Source organism: Antechinus flavipes, chromosome 2 (genome assembly GCF_016432865.1).
Source record: "Antechinus flavipes isolate AdamAnt ecotype Samford, QLD, Australia chromosome 2, AdamAnt_v2, whole genome shotgun sequence".
Classification (NCBI taxonomy): Eukaryota; Metazoa; Chordata; class Mammalia; order Dasyuromorphia; family Dasyuridae; genus Antechinus; species Antechinus flavipes.
In genome coordinates, this window is record NC_067399.1 from 530,442,354 (window position 1) to 530,458,192 (window position 15,839).

The 15,839-nt window shown below is 35.1% G+C and overlaps 1 protein-coding gene across 1 annotated transcript in view; it reads right to left on the reverse strand.

The window, feature by feature from the left end:
* The window catches only part of ALDH1A2 (aldehyde dehydrogenase 1 family member A2), a 116,612-nt gene that overhangs the window by 37,431 nt on the left and 63,342 nt on the right, over nt 1-15,839 (reverse strand). The window lies entirely within an intron of this gene.

Consider the following 15,839-nt stretch of genomic DNA (forward strand, 5'->3'; position numbering starts at 1 on the left):
TCTTGGCCTATTACAGGAAACATTGGATCATAGATATGGTATTTGAAGGGATCTCACGGACTATCTAGTCCAATCTTCTCATTTTTCAGTTGAGAAAATGGAGACTCAGAGAAGTTAAACCACTTGTCTATTATCACAGAGTGATAAATTCAGGTCAGACATGTGACCCTAAGTCTTCTAACTTCAAACCCTTTCTACTGTAACATGTTATCCCTCCAGATTCAAGATATACTTCCTGAGTGATGAGTTAAATGATTTAATTCCAATTAAATCTGCTTTCAGAACAAATAGTCAAGTTTGAATGTGATTTGAATGGAAGATCCTTGAAGGCAGGAATTGGCTTTCATTTTTGTCATGATAGCCCCTATAGAACCTAGCTGAAGAGGTAGAAACTAGATAATAACAATAACAAGCATTTATTAAGTGCTAACTATTTGCAGACACTCTACTAAGTGCACAGGATGCAAAGAAAGCAAAAACATGGTCTCTACCCTCAGAGAGCTCACATTTCTAATATGATAGGAACTAGACTTGTGATTTCAGTATTACAGGGAATCACAGGAATGAGGATTTACCTTCTTGGCAAAGAATAGTCTTAGAGATTTGCTTGGAGTACAGAGAGAGAGGTTAATTAAGTAACTTATGCAGCCAGAATCACAAGAGCCACTATGTATGTGCCAGAGCTGCATAATCAATGCTATTTGGATTATATTGGAAAGGAAAGCGATTACCCAAAATCCATTATTTTGAAGTCTAACTTCACATAAACTTAAGTGATGATACTAAATAATATGATCCCTGTTTCAGCTTGTGAGAATGGAAAGGTGAAATGACTTGCCTGTAATCCCACAATTAGCAATTGGCAATGGGGCAATGAGTTCAAATCTCAGTTGTTTCCTCACTACACTTTCTCACTATAATACACTAAGAAGGCATTTTGAAGAATTCTTGCCTATTGGAGGTAAATACTCATTAAGTATCCCTTATATAATCACATTTCAGAGGTTTTAAACACTATCCCATAATTGGAATAAAGAATTTCAAGGTTAAGAGGAACTTGAATTGTAAGCACTTTGAGAGCAGGATAGAGTACTTTAAGAAAATCTATTCTAAATCTTTTCAGATTCTGATAATTTCTTCAGAATATATTTCTAAATATTTTGGTCTCATTTACAATTTGAGTTCATAAGTGGCTCAGCTTTTCTTTCATTTTGATTTTTTTAAATGAAGTTTCTTCCTTGTGATGCTGAAGGCTTAAACCATGTGTAACTTGAGCATTTTAGAAATTTACTTAGGAATTTAATTTAGGCTTAATTAGGCCTGGGGATTTTGAAAATCAGGTTATTTTTGTATTCCTCTCAGTGGAAAAAAAAAGTTGTTTTTTGTTTTGTTTTTGGTGAAAAGAACTGACATCAATATAGTACATTGTAATCGAGAGAGAGCTGGCCTCAGAATACACAAAATCCAGGTCTGAGCTCTAACTCTGACATATACTAACCATGTCACTTTGGGCAAATTATTTAACTTCTCACTATTCTCTCCAGAGGAGGCAAACTCAAGCTTCAAGCATTTTTGGATAGCATAACTTATAGTTATAGCTAGAATCAGATTAAAATGTAATTGGGAAATGTTTAACAAAATCAATGAAAATATAACCCCACATAGATAATGTTAATTTGTGGTTTTCTAAGTCAGCATGCTGCCTACAAGGATCTATTTTTATTTGAGTGTAGCTTCATTACTCCAGGTCAGAAGTAACAAAAACAAAATGTAGTATCCAGCACTCCCAAGTACTACCACAACCAGATTTAAATGTAATTGAAAAATATTTAACAAAATAAATAAATTAATAATAAAATGAATGCATCACCATATGTGATTTTCTACTTTAATACATAAACCATAGGGATCCTTATTGTGATTTAGTGACCCCTCTAAAGCCAATACTTTAGACAATCTTCTAAGATTCTAGAGAAGGGACCAAATCTTCAATGGCACAGGAAATTCCCTATATCTACATAATGACAGATCTAAACCTTATTTGTTTGAAGAAGAAACTAATGACCTGAATGAAATGGAATATGGCTTACTATATTGTCCCATCTAAGGGAAGAAAGCAATAGCCAACAAACAAACCCTTAAGCATTGGGTGAGATTTTTAGTTTGAATCAATGAGGCAACAGTGTGACATGGTAGCCAAAAAGGTCATGCTGGATAGAATTATTCTGAGTTGTCATATCATCCAGAATGAACGATTTGATAATTCTCTTGTGCTCTGTCCTATGATCAGATCCCACTCAGAATGCTGTGTTCACTTCTATGTGCCATAATTTAGGAAAGACATATACAATCTGGAGCATATCCAGAAGTAGATAAACCATATGGTAAGAGGAGTGGAGACCAAAGCCTAAAAAATTGATTGAAGAAATTAAGAGATGTTTACCCTAAAGCAAAGATTAATGGAAGCAAGATGATTTAAAATATTTAAAAGTTATTATTAGGAAAGCTATTATGGGGAAAGGCAAAACATGGGTAAATTTCTACTTGACATAAAGAAACCTGTCTGAACAATTAGATTTGTCCAAGAATAGAATGAGATAATCCAGGGAGTTCTCCTTCAGTAGAAGTCTTCTATTAAAGAGGCTGATGAATTGGCAATGATGTTATATATAAAAGGGATCCTTTTTCAGGTATGCATTAAACTGCTCTTAATTTTGTAATTTGTAATCTGAATCCCTAGAACTCTCGTTGGCTCTTTTGGTACTACATGTTTTTAAATATTCTGAATCTTTTCATTTTAAAATGAAACCCTATCCTCTAAAAAAATTTATGAATGGGAAAAAGAAAACAAAGGACACTCACATGACTTTCAATTGCTGTGATATAAAAGTGAGACAGGAAACTAGGTCCCTGTTCTTGTGGCAAAAGCAGATGCTTCCCTCTTTCCTCTCATTTCTTCTACCTGGTTTTCTCACCTTCCCTTATTTCTTAATAAAACTAATACTGACATCAACATAGCATTTTGTGGTTTATAAAATAGCTATATATCATCAAATTTGTTTCTCACATAAAATAAGCATAGTAAGTATTTTTATTCCCTCTTAATGTTGAAGACGAGAGATAACAGCTATGAAATAAAAGCATTAGGCTTAAATCATATCTTGTAGCTCTAGAACAGGTTCTCTCTAGTACCCCACAGGAACCTCAAATACCTTTGTGTATCTCCAAGCACAACTTTATACTTCTATCATCAATGTCCTTTCTGAGAAAATATAAGGCTCTTTTTTTGATGGTAGTGCAATCTGCAATACACATAGCAAAGAACTGCAAAATATTTTTGTCCATCCCTGCCTATTGACTATAGTTTTTGAGAGCTAAATGGAAAGAGTTTCAGCTACTGAACTGTCAGATAAGCTGACTTCAATTTAGAGGAAGATGTTTTGTTCACTTTAAAAAATAAATTTATACATGTTTCAATGTAATATTAAAAGTCCAGTGTTTGGACTTCTAAGTAGGAAGAAAAAAGAAAAATAATGTATTGATTTTTTTCAAAACTGTCACCAGCAAGTGATGAGTAATAATTCATACCAGAATGTGATAGTAGGCACAGGAGTGCACTTCTGCCCCCAAGGGAATGCTTCCATATTTCTTCTCCAAAGTAATCACTTTATACTTTATTTCTCATTTTCCAGAAGTGTGAGATCCAATTTTCTTTCCTGGAGCAATCATCCAGTCACTAAAGAATAGTTTCAGCTTGCTATGATCTTGTTAATAAGAGTTAGTATTCACTTTTACCTAGAATTCCAGATTCTTCCAGGTAACTTTTGGCCTTGTTTTGCCCAGAACTAGGTCTCCACATCCCTTCCTGGCCACTCTCCACACCATACTGCCTTCTGTGTTGTCTCCCCTTATTAGAAGGTAAACTCATTGAGGAAAGAAAACATCCTTCTTGCTTGCTTGTATTTGGATTGTCAGTATTCATCACAGTGTCTGGCATAAATTTATGATTAAATTTATCTATCAACCAGATGCTTGGTACCAATAGTAAAGTTCTGTATTTCTGTCTCCAGTTCGAACGCTTCACAATAACAGTCTATGGAGAGACGTAACAAGCTTGATCAGCCCCTCTCTTAGGATAAGTTTGTATATAGAGACAAAACCTATATTGCTCTCTCACATTTTTAAGAAGGACAATGAACAAAAGATTACTGGGAGGAGACTAGATATAGTTAAAGGGGGAAAAGCTAGAGATTAATGTAAAAAGGTAGGGACTATAGAAACTAAATAATATTTTTGATGACAATATTCTAAAAGGACAGCATCTGACACATAGTAGGTACTTAATGCATTTCTATTTGGTACATTATACCTTATGTATCTTGTTGCATAATCTCTACTGAAGGAAAAAAAAATGTTTAATTGCATTCTCTTGATAGGTAATTTAAATAGTTTTGATTTATATGAAATCTACCCTGTAAATAACTAATCAAATTTAAAACAATATAGTTTGTTTAAAAAAGTAAAACAAAAAATTGAATGTAGTAAAGAAGTGAAATGAAAAGAAAGGAGGAGAGATTTGGAGAAAGAACAGGGAAAGGGGTCAATTGTTCGTCCATTAAACATTTATTAAATATCTTTCATGTTTAAAGCACTGTGCTAAGTAATGAGAGGATAAAAATATAACTAAGATAAGTCTTTGCCTTCAAGACAAACTAGGTGGCACAGTGGATAAAGTATCAAGAGTCAGAAAAATCTTAGTTTAAATTAAGCTTCAGACACTTCCTAGTTGTGTGGACTTTCACTTAACAGCACTTAATCTCTATTATCTCAGTTTCTTCATCTATAAAATGGCAGTAAAATAATAGCACCTACTTCCCAGGGTTGTTATGAGTATCAACTAAGATAATTATAAAGCAATTAACATAGTACCTCGAACATAGTAAGTGCTATATCAAATTATCTTCATCATCATTATTATTACAACACACACAGGACATGCAACAATATGTAAGAATTGTAGTCACAACAATGCAAAAGAGAAAATAATAAAATATAAGTGGGACAGAATGTTATCTCAGGTGAGAAGAAAGAAAAGCATTTCTGACCAGAAGCATGAGAAAAGCTTCTCAGAGAAGGTGGCATTTGAGCTAAGCCTTGCAGGACAAACACAACTTCAAAACGTAGAGGTAGGAGAGAAGAAAGATTGTAAAAAGACATTTCAGCTACAGTAAAGTGAGAGCAAATGAATGGAAGGGATGGGCGTGTTCTGGATATGTGCCAGTGATGTCAAACGGTCCACTTTGGCTGGAGCTCAGAGCATCAGAATGGTGGATATGGTGGCTTTAAATGATAAGCCAAGGAGTTTGTATTTTATCTGATAATTAATTTTTAAAATGAATCAATATGGCAGCTAAGTGGTGCAGTGGATAGAGCACCAGTACTGAAGTCAGGAGGACCTGAGTTCAAATCTGGTCTCAGACACTTAACACTTCCTGGCTGTGTGACCTGGGAAAGTTAGTTAATCCCAATTGCCTCAGCAAAAAGAATTGACAAACTTTTATTAAGCATCCACTGTGTGCCTGGTGCCATGTTGGGTGTGTGAAAAAAGGCAAAAGAAGCTCCCAATTTAGTTGATGATAGGCAGTAGGAATCTACTGAAATGTTTTGAGTAACATGCTACAACCAAATCTGTGAAAAAGATAATTTGGCATCAGAGTAAAAAAAGGGTAGAGGAGAGAAAAATGAGGAATAAGGAGCACAAGTTAGGCAAATATTACAGAAGTCTAAATTACTAGTAATTGAAGCCTATTCACAGATGAGATTAGTGAGAATAGAAAAGTTTCAAAGGATATTGTGGTAGTAGAATTATTAGGACTTGTTAACTGATAGGATATGGAAAGTAAATGAGAGTGAGAAATCAAGGATAACATTTAAGTTTTTAAAATGAGTGAATGGGTAGATAGAAATATCATGGAGAGAAAAACAATGTAGAAGGTGGAGGAGCCATGAGGGAAGGAGGATGGAGAAGATAAAATTCAGCTGTAGACATGTTGAACTAATTAGTTTTTAGGACATCCAAATGAATGAAACAAAAGGTTGTCTATAAGCCCAGATATGGAGAAAGAATTAAAAGGACTAAAAAGGTTAGAAAAAGGAGTGGGAAGAAGCTACATAGAAAGGGAGAAACAAAAATTTGGAAATATTTTGATATAGAAGTTCATATTCATCTCTATTAAAGAGAAAACCAAGGAGATTAAAATTCACTGAGAGTAAAGGAGGTTGATTATACATGAAGAAGCTATCCTAGCTAAGAAAATGTTTATTCTCAGAATCACAAAATCTCAAAGTTGGAAAGGATTTCAGGAATCTAACCCTAATCTATCCTGATCTTTACCTGAACAAACCCATTCTGTTTCATACAAAGAGTCTTCTAACCTTTGATTTGACATATCCAATGAAGAGGACATAAAAGATTCACATATTTGATGAAGACTTTCATACTGATTATAAGAAGTAATCAAATAACTCTCTGAACACCTTACTGCAAGAATACAAATCATTCAAATGATTCTGAGAGAGAGACCTGAATGAGCCGTCTTGTCCCAACATTAAAATATTACATTCACATGGAGTGGGATCAGGTAAGTTGGATCTTGAAGTATATTTTGGAGATATTTCAAAAGGAAATTCTGGGTTTGGAATCAGGAAGACCAGATTTCAAATTCTGCTTCAAACACCTATGAACACCTGTGATCCTGAACAAGCAACTTAATCTCTCTCAGACTCAGTTTCCTCACCTGTAAGATGAGGGGGGTGAACCAGAAAGTATCTAAGATCCCTTTCAGTTCTAAATCTATAATGTTGTACCATCAAGTCTATAACAGAAAAACCCTACAGGAAAAGGAAGGATTTGGTTCTGGTGAGTCAGGGTTAACAACAGCGAACTAACCAAGGGGTGATTGATCTGGATTTTCAAGGAGAACATACTTCAAGGAGTAGGAATAAGTGGGAAATGTAATTAATCACAAACAGATTGGAAAATGATGTCAGAACAAAGTTTTTAGGTATGCGGTCAATTCACTGCTTTACAATTATACTGTTTCTAAGTTACAATCTATCTGAAGGGGGAAAAATATTAGACACAATGACCTAGCCCAAATTGGAACTTTACCTTTTTGCTCTAGGTGGGCATTTTTATGAAACCACTGTATTATGCTATTTCTTCAATTCTATAAACTTCTAGAAAGATTTTCAAATACTTAATAAAACTTTGATATTTTAGCTTTTCTTCACTGTGTAGGGAGTTAAGATGGTAGAGGATCTCAGGAAAGTTGATTTCTCACACAAACATTTTGATTTTTTTTTTCCTTTTAGGTGCCTGTGTACTAATACTGTTATTGGACCATTACTATAGTTTCGTTGGCATGTAAGGTAGATTACTTATCAGTTTACAAAAATCTGAGCTGGAGCTCAAGTTTGCAAGTTTACATATGGTGGCTTTATCATTGGATGAGTTACTGGAAATTCTGGGATGTTTATTTATTCATACAATACTAATTTTGTATAAAAGTTGTTTGTGCTTGCCTGCAAAGACACTTTCCCCTAAACCATAATTCAACAATGAAAAACAACCTTGGGTTTGTTTTGGGAGAAAGTGTCCATGTGCAAATAAGATTCCAATTGTGAACTAGTTCCTGCAGTCTCCTCTCAACTTTGTCTTGAATGTGTTTATTTTCATACATATTTTGGAAAGATTTCCAAATCCTAGTATCAGTTTTGCACATCAGTGCTTATCAAGACAATTCTGAGGCAACAACAACTGAAAGATGAGCTCTCAATCTGTACCACCCAACACTGTTACCCTTTCTCCCTCATCTATCCCCCAAAGTAAAACAAATTTGTTTTAGCAAAGCAAACACTCAGCCCAAAGTCTTCCCCAACTTTCTGGTAGAAAGATAAACAAAATAACAAACACTGATATACAAAACTTTTACTAGAAGTTGAAAATCTTTCCAAAATATTTTTAAAAAACAAACAGACCCAATAGAAAATTGACAGAAGGCAGCAGGAACTAGTTTGCTGTTGGCATCTGATTTGCAAATAGACACTTTCTCCCCACACCGACCTAAAGTGGGCCAGCAAGATGCATGCGTGAGCACACACACACACACAGAGCAGATACTAGGAAGGTGATTTACATGCCATTAACGTGTCTGAGCTTATGGTACATTTTATTTTAGTTCCTGATTACTTGAGGTTAGATTTGCCTTGTTTGCAGAGTTTTGGTGATGGTGGTTTGGTTTTTAGAAAGGAATACATAAAAAGGGAAGAGGACTCTCGCAAACATTTTCACTTTGAAGAAAAGAAAAATATTTGTTGGGTCACTATTCTTCTACGTGAGCTTAAGGGACTCTTTTTTTCTAAAGGTGTGGCATTTGATGTATTGTTGGTTTTGTTTTTCATTCTGGAGACTGTGAAATCAAAGATGGAAAGAGATTAACTCAAATTGAACCAATGGCTTCTAAAGTCAAAGGCTCTAAAACTTCTTTAACTTGAACTTTCTTCTAATCAGATTTTATGATTAATTTGTTCTACTCAGGAATTAGCTCTCCATATGACAAATCACTGGCAAAGTTGAATGGGAAGGAAATTAACTTGGTCTGGATAAAGTTGAGGGAAATCTGGACTGTGTGAGAGGAAAGGTGACATGGGAAATAACCATAGAGGAAAACCAAGTTATTTCCCTGTTGTTTGGGGACATGTTTATGTTCTTCAAATACTAAACACTTTTACTGGAAGGTTGAAATTATGTGTTCACCAGTCACTGTTAAAACTCCTGCGTGTTTTTACAGTGTTGACTCGTTCTAACAAGCATTCAGTGTAATAGGAAATCAAAAACAGTATGGAACAGCTTACACTAACACTGCATTAAAATGGTCCATCTGCTCTTGGTTTAAATTTTTGGAGCTAGCTTTTTCATCTCTGTAGGGTTTTTTCACTTCCTATTACAGAGGCCTTTAAAGATAGACCTTGAGTTGGTATAAAATCTACAGCTCTGGAGTATAAATGTCTATTTAAAGTAAAACTGTCTGGAATTCCTACTCCCTCTTTCCCCCAAAATACTCTATTTATTTGGCTAGGAAAGATAATTGTGAAACCTAACACTTTGGCTTATGCCATAGGGTCTAAAGCTAGAAAGACTCTCAGAGGTCGTTTGATCCTAACTCCTCATTTTACAGATAAGGAAACTGAGGCTGAGAGCAGTTAAATGTGTTGTCTAAAGTCATATAGATAATAAGCAGGAGAGGTAGAATTTAGATCTAGTTCCTTCCTTTCCTCTGAATCCAGTGCTCTTTTCCTTGTGCCAAGGAACCTCTTTATTTCATATTCAAATAAAAATTTGATCAAACTTTCTGAATTTCAACATTAGTTATGAAAAAAATTCATAAAACTGAATAATAAAATAGTATATAGCCAAGTACAAACTGGGATCATTATTACCATTTTCCCTATCTTTTATTGACTACCACTATCAATTCCTTCAAAACAGATGTGTAACATTAAAGATGGAAAATGGAGACTGGCCTCATTTTCCCCAAATATGACTATAAAATAGAAAGAATCAATTTGTGGAACTATTATTTTTTCCTTATGATGATCACAAATTATGAAGTGCTATGATGAAGTGGAAAGAGTACCAGATTTTGAAAGAGGACCTGGATTCAATCCATTTTGCCACTTGCCAATTATCTCTTTGTGTCTCAGTATCCTCATCCACAAAGATTAAAGAGTGTCTATTCTATGATCCTATGAATAAACATTTTAAAATTTATAAATCTTAGACCCATGTAACCTCTTCTTAGAGCTTGATAAGATGCTCTGGAAGGAATGAGAGCTTGGATATGGGAGTCATCCCTTTGACAATTACAAGTACATCACTACTCCTTTGAGTCTTAGTTTTCTAATCTCCTCCTATACATGAGGAAACAGGTTGAGAGACATAATAAATTTACACATCATTACACAGATAGTAGATAGCAGATCCAGGATTCTGAATCCAGTTCTTCTGACATAAAATTCAATGTTTATAAACACATCTAGAACTAGCTAGCTATCAGTGGTATTTTAGTTATATATGCTACATTCCTTAAGCTATATTACTAACATTTAATCCTTTCACACTTATCTCAAAGAAAGTTACTTAGGGACTTAAGTAAGATGTAAAAAAATATTGAAAATGCTAAGGAAAACAGTTATGATTAAAAGACTAGAAAAAAGTAATTAATCCTTCTCTGAAGCATTTGGCATTTGACACTATTAATCATCCCCTCCTTGAAACTTTCTATACTTCTTTAAATAGAGAAACTTCTCTATATAGAGAATACCCTCTGTTCACTTTTGTAAATTAACACTGGACTGATTCTCCTCTACTAATCTAGCCATTTATTCTCTGTTGGATTCCCTTCCCCTTCTCTCCTTTAAATATGGCTATAAAAAGACTCAGACCTCAACTCCAATTTTCACCCACTACAAACTTCCTTCTTCTCATAGTTTCAATTCTCTCTTCCCTTCAAATAATTCTCAAATCTACAACTCTAGCCCTTGTTATGCAGCAATTACAAATCTGAAACTTCCTACTCAAAAACCTCCAAACAAAACCAAAATCATCATCTTTTTCCCCAAATCCAAATATCCATCAATACTTTTCTATGCCTGTCAATGATACTATCATTCTTTCAGTCTCCCAGGCTCACAATTTTGGAGTGATTGATGACCTTCCACCCAATCCCCTTCACCAAGTTAGCCACTAAGTCTTACTAATTCTTCCATTAAAATGTCTTTTACATCCGTCTCTTCCTTTATATATCCATACCAAACTGCATCCAGGGCCACCTCCAGGTGATGTGATCTATGTCTGGCCACTGGGCCCAGATGGCTCTGAAGGAGAAAGTGAGACAGGTAACTTTGTCCAGCCCTCCCTCACTTCAATCCAACTCACCTGCATGTCATGGCCTCACCTTCCTAATGTCTTGTTCCTCTTTAAAAACAAAGGGCAAATAAAAATCATAATAACCATCACAATTCTAGCTCACTCCTTTTGCACATATCCAATCAGTTCCTAGGTACTTTTACTATTTTTTTCTCCACGGTATGTCCCATATGGGTCACCTCATCTTCATTCCCAGTCCTAGTTTAGCCCCTCATTACCTCTTATCTAGACAACTGTAATATCTTTCTAATTAGTTTCCCTGCTTCTAATGTCTTCCCACTCCAGTTCATCCTTACACAACTGCCAGAATCATTTGATGTTGTTTAGTGTGCTGGGCCTGGAGTCAGGAAGAGCTGCATTCAAATTAAATCTCAGTCACTTAGCCCTGGACAAGTTTGTCTCAGTTTCCTTGACTGTAAAATTGGGGGTTAGGACTGCACTTACCTCCCAGGTTTGTTGTGAGAGCTAAAGTGTTTAGCACAATGCCTGACCCATAGTAGGTACTGTATAACTGCTTATTCCCCCTTCTCTTCCTAAAGCACAGCTGTGACCATGTTACTCACAGCCACTTCCCACCCCTCACATTCAATCAACTCATTTGGTTCCATATGTAGGCTCAAATTTAAATTCCTCTGTTTGGCATTTAAAGTTCTTCCTACCTATCTAATCTTTTTACAAATAACTCTCCTCCACACACTCTACAATTAGCCATACTTACTAGTTCCCTCATATATAACCCTATCTGTTCTATTTCTATGCCTATAAACAGGTTCCTCCTTATCTTGAACTCTCTCTGTCTCTCTCTCTCTCTCTCTCTCTCTCTCTCTCTCTCTCTCTCTCTCTCTCTCTCTCTCTCTCTCTCTCTCTCTCTCTCTCTCTCTTTCTCTCTCCTTATCTTCTCTTCTTGGAATCTCTGATTCTCTGAAAGATTCAGCTTAAATACTACCTTCTGCAGGAGGTTTCCCCTGATTCTTCCACATATTAGCGTCTTCCTTTCTAAGGCTACTTGTCACTTATTTTGTATGTATACTGGGTGTGCCTAATAATATACATATTGTTTTTTCTATCACAATATCAGCTCCTTAAAGGAAAGGATAATGTTTATTTGTTTTTATCTCTATAACTTAATACCATGCTTTACATATGTTAATAGATACTTTATTGATTGATCATATGCCTAGACTATCCCAGCACATTCCTGGAGTTTCTGGAGTTATTCTGAGTATACATGTAGATGGCCATTAATGGTCATCTACCTCTCCTCACCAAACAATCACCTCTGACACATTAATCTCCTTAAAGCATAAGTATTTAATAAATAACTGGGCATCAAATATTTTTGGTGAATCACTATTTTCAAGTGTGATTGGAAGAAAGTGATTTTTCATCTAAAAGATATGGGAGTCATCTCTTTGACAATTACAATCAAATACATCACTACTTCTTTAAGTCTTAGTTTTCTTCTCTCCTCCTATAGTCTGTGATCTAGTGAAAATGGGTCTTCTTTCTGTTTCTCACATGACATCCCGACTCCAACTTCGGTGCCCTTGCACTGACCATCTTCCATGTCTAGAATAACCTCCCTCTCCATCTCTTCTACACGAAGTCCCTTTCTTCCTCCAAGCTAAAACTCAAGCACCACTTCTGCATGAAGTTCTACCTGGTCCCCCAACAGCTATTAAGTTTCCTCCTTCCCAAATTAGTTTTTAACTACTTTTTGTATATTATGTTTATATTAATTCTATGTCTATATCTATTTTTATCTATATATTTTGGTACATGTCTTCACATGAGAATGTAAGCTCCTTTATTGGACATTGTGCCTAACATATGTAGGTACTTAATAAATATTTATTGATGTATAAAATAGGAGAAGTAAAGAATAACCCAGATTACAGATTTAGATCGCAGAAAGTCAGAAGTTTTAAGTAATCTCAGTGGTCACTTAGTGCCCCAAAAGTTTCCACTACAATAAACCCAAGATGTGTTTTTCCAACCATTACTTGCAGATCTCCTATGTCCTGAGGCATCTCCTTCCACTTTTAGAAACTGTTTTGACTTTCTGCTGCTTCAACACATAGCTCCTAATTCTGCCCTTTGAGGTCAACATAACAAATCTTCCTACCTCACACGGTTATAGTGAGAAAAGTATTTTATAAAACATCAAACACAATAATATGAACTTCTGTTGATGTTACAAAAAGCACAAATTCCTTTGCCTGGCATTCCAAGCCCCCTATATTCTCACTGACACTCACTTTTCCAATCTTCTTCTATTCTTCTCCTACAAGAGTTGTTCTAACCTAGTCGAATGATTTTCTTCCTGACATATCATGAGCATATCTTTTCACCAAGCAGGACACCATGTCCATGAATGAGTAGCCTCCACTAGGAATGCTTGTTGTGCCTGATCCCCTTGACATGACTAAGATGCATGTACCGATCATAGTCTCATTGGACACTCCTTTCTTCTTGCTTGGGTTTTGTTAGTCTCCAGATTATTCTATCATATAAACTGCCATGGATCAAAGTGAGAACAATGAATATTAACATAGTGAGGTCATATCACTCTACCTCCTCTTCAATTCGCCTAATTCCAAACTTTTATTCAAGGTCTAGCTTACATTTAATTTCTTTCCCCTAACGACCTCAGACTCTTGTGGCATCATTTGGTCATAAGCATATACTAGTATATAGTCCTTCTTTTGGCCTTTGTATATACTGGCTATAAAGAAAGGATTTCCATTTCTAGCCATGATATCTAACATATGATTATACATACAATGGGCATTCATTAAATATTTGATAATCATAAGAATGATGTTGATATCAAAATATAATTTCCTTTTAGACTGTAAGCTTCTTGAGAGTAAAGGACTGTTTCATTTTTGTCTTTGTATCTATCTCCTGCACTTAACATCAGTCTAGCACATAGTAAGTCAATAATTAACAATAATAATAACTAATAAATACCAGTGGCTGACTAGTAGATGGTAGTGAAGGTGGTATTCATGAATTAGAGTTGTCTGGTAAAGAGAAAATTAAAAAGGGGATTGGAGACCTAGCAACTTGTATTTCCACATAAGATCATAGATTCAGAGATAAATCATCTAATTCTAGCCCCTCATTTTACATAGAGATGAGGAAACTGAGGCTTAGTAACATTGTGTCCTCCCAAGAGTGATAGAACGCATAAGTAACTGAGGCTGGATTTGAAACTCTTCCTAACTTCAAGTGCAGGACTTTATTCATTATACCACATAGCCTCTATTAGTTTTCCTTACAGTGTTTGTTTTTTGGGACAATTTTTACCCACAGTTCCAAGTTCTGTACTACAGACTTAACAAAACAAAGCTGTCTTCTACATAATCAGTGGAATTTACATTTAATAAGAGACATTATCATTTATTTTAATATTGTACACTAAGAACTGTGAAAATTTTCCATCTGACTTGCAGCTGAAACCTTTCCTATATGTTATGGCCAGGGGCATACTAAACCAGTTTGTATGGGCTCTTGAGAGTACATTTTAAAATTTTCATTGTGAACATATAAATCTCAGAAATCAATTGCTATAAATCAGAAGTTGATTCATCATTTTGTTGATGTAGGGAAAATTTAATAATGTAGATTAAGCTTGAAAATTTGTGCATATGTAAGAAACAACAAGCAGGATGATTTTAGAAAAATCTGATAAGACTTAGATGAACTGATGCAAAATTAAATGAACAGAACCAGGAGAACATTGTACACAGTAACAACAATATTATACAATGATCAGTTGTGAATCACTTAGTTATTCTCAGCAATACAATGATTTAATACATTCCAAAAGATGCATGATGAAAAATGCTATTACCTCCAGAGAATGACAGAAAGATAGACAGGCTGATAGAGTCTGATTGTAGATCAAAGCATACTTAAAAAAACAAAAAAAAAAAAACAAAAAAAAAACTTTTTTCTTGTGGGTATTTTTTTTTGTTTGTATTTTCTTTTGCACCATGGCTAATATGGAAACATATTTTACATGATTGCATGTGCTTAATGTGTGTCAAATTGCTTGTCTTCTCAGGGAGTGGGGAGAGGAGGGAAGGAGGGTAAGAACAAGGTTTTAAAAAACATGTTAAAAATTATTTTTACATGTAAGAAAAATAAAATAAAATTTGAAAATTTAATTTAAAAAATGTTTGTACATACATTTCCACCCCCACCCCCTCACAGAGTCCACAGGCCAATGGGTCTATGAATCTTAATCATGTCAAGGGGATCGGGCACAACAAACATTCCTAGTGGAGGCTCCTTATTCATTGACATAATGTCCTGGTTGGTGAAAAAGAAATGTTCATGGTATGTCAGGAAGAAAATTGTTAAACTAGGTTAGAGCAACTCTTATAGGAGAAGATTCAGGAAATGAAATCATTACCAGATTGGAGGATATAATAACAACATTAACACTAACAATAACTGGCATTTATAAAGCACTTTAAGGTTGGAAAGTACTTCATCTGCATTATCACATTTGAATCTTACAACACCCCAGCCTATTGTCCCCATTAGAGCTTCTTGAGAGTAGTGAGTTTTACTTTTACATTTGTATCCCCAGAGCCTTAAACATGTAAGTGCTTAATAAAAGCTTCATTCATTCATTCCTAACAACTTTTCAAAGACTTGATAAAAGCTATGTCCCATTCCTCCCTCCAATCCTATCCCAGTCTCCTCTCTATAGACTAAAGTAAGCAGCTTATTTCCTTCAAGCAGTCAACTATACCATGAATCTGCAGTCCTTCTTCTGATTGCCCTCATTTGGATTTTTTAGAATTTATTAATGTCCTTCTTAAACTGTGGTCTC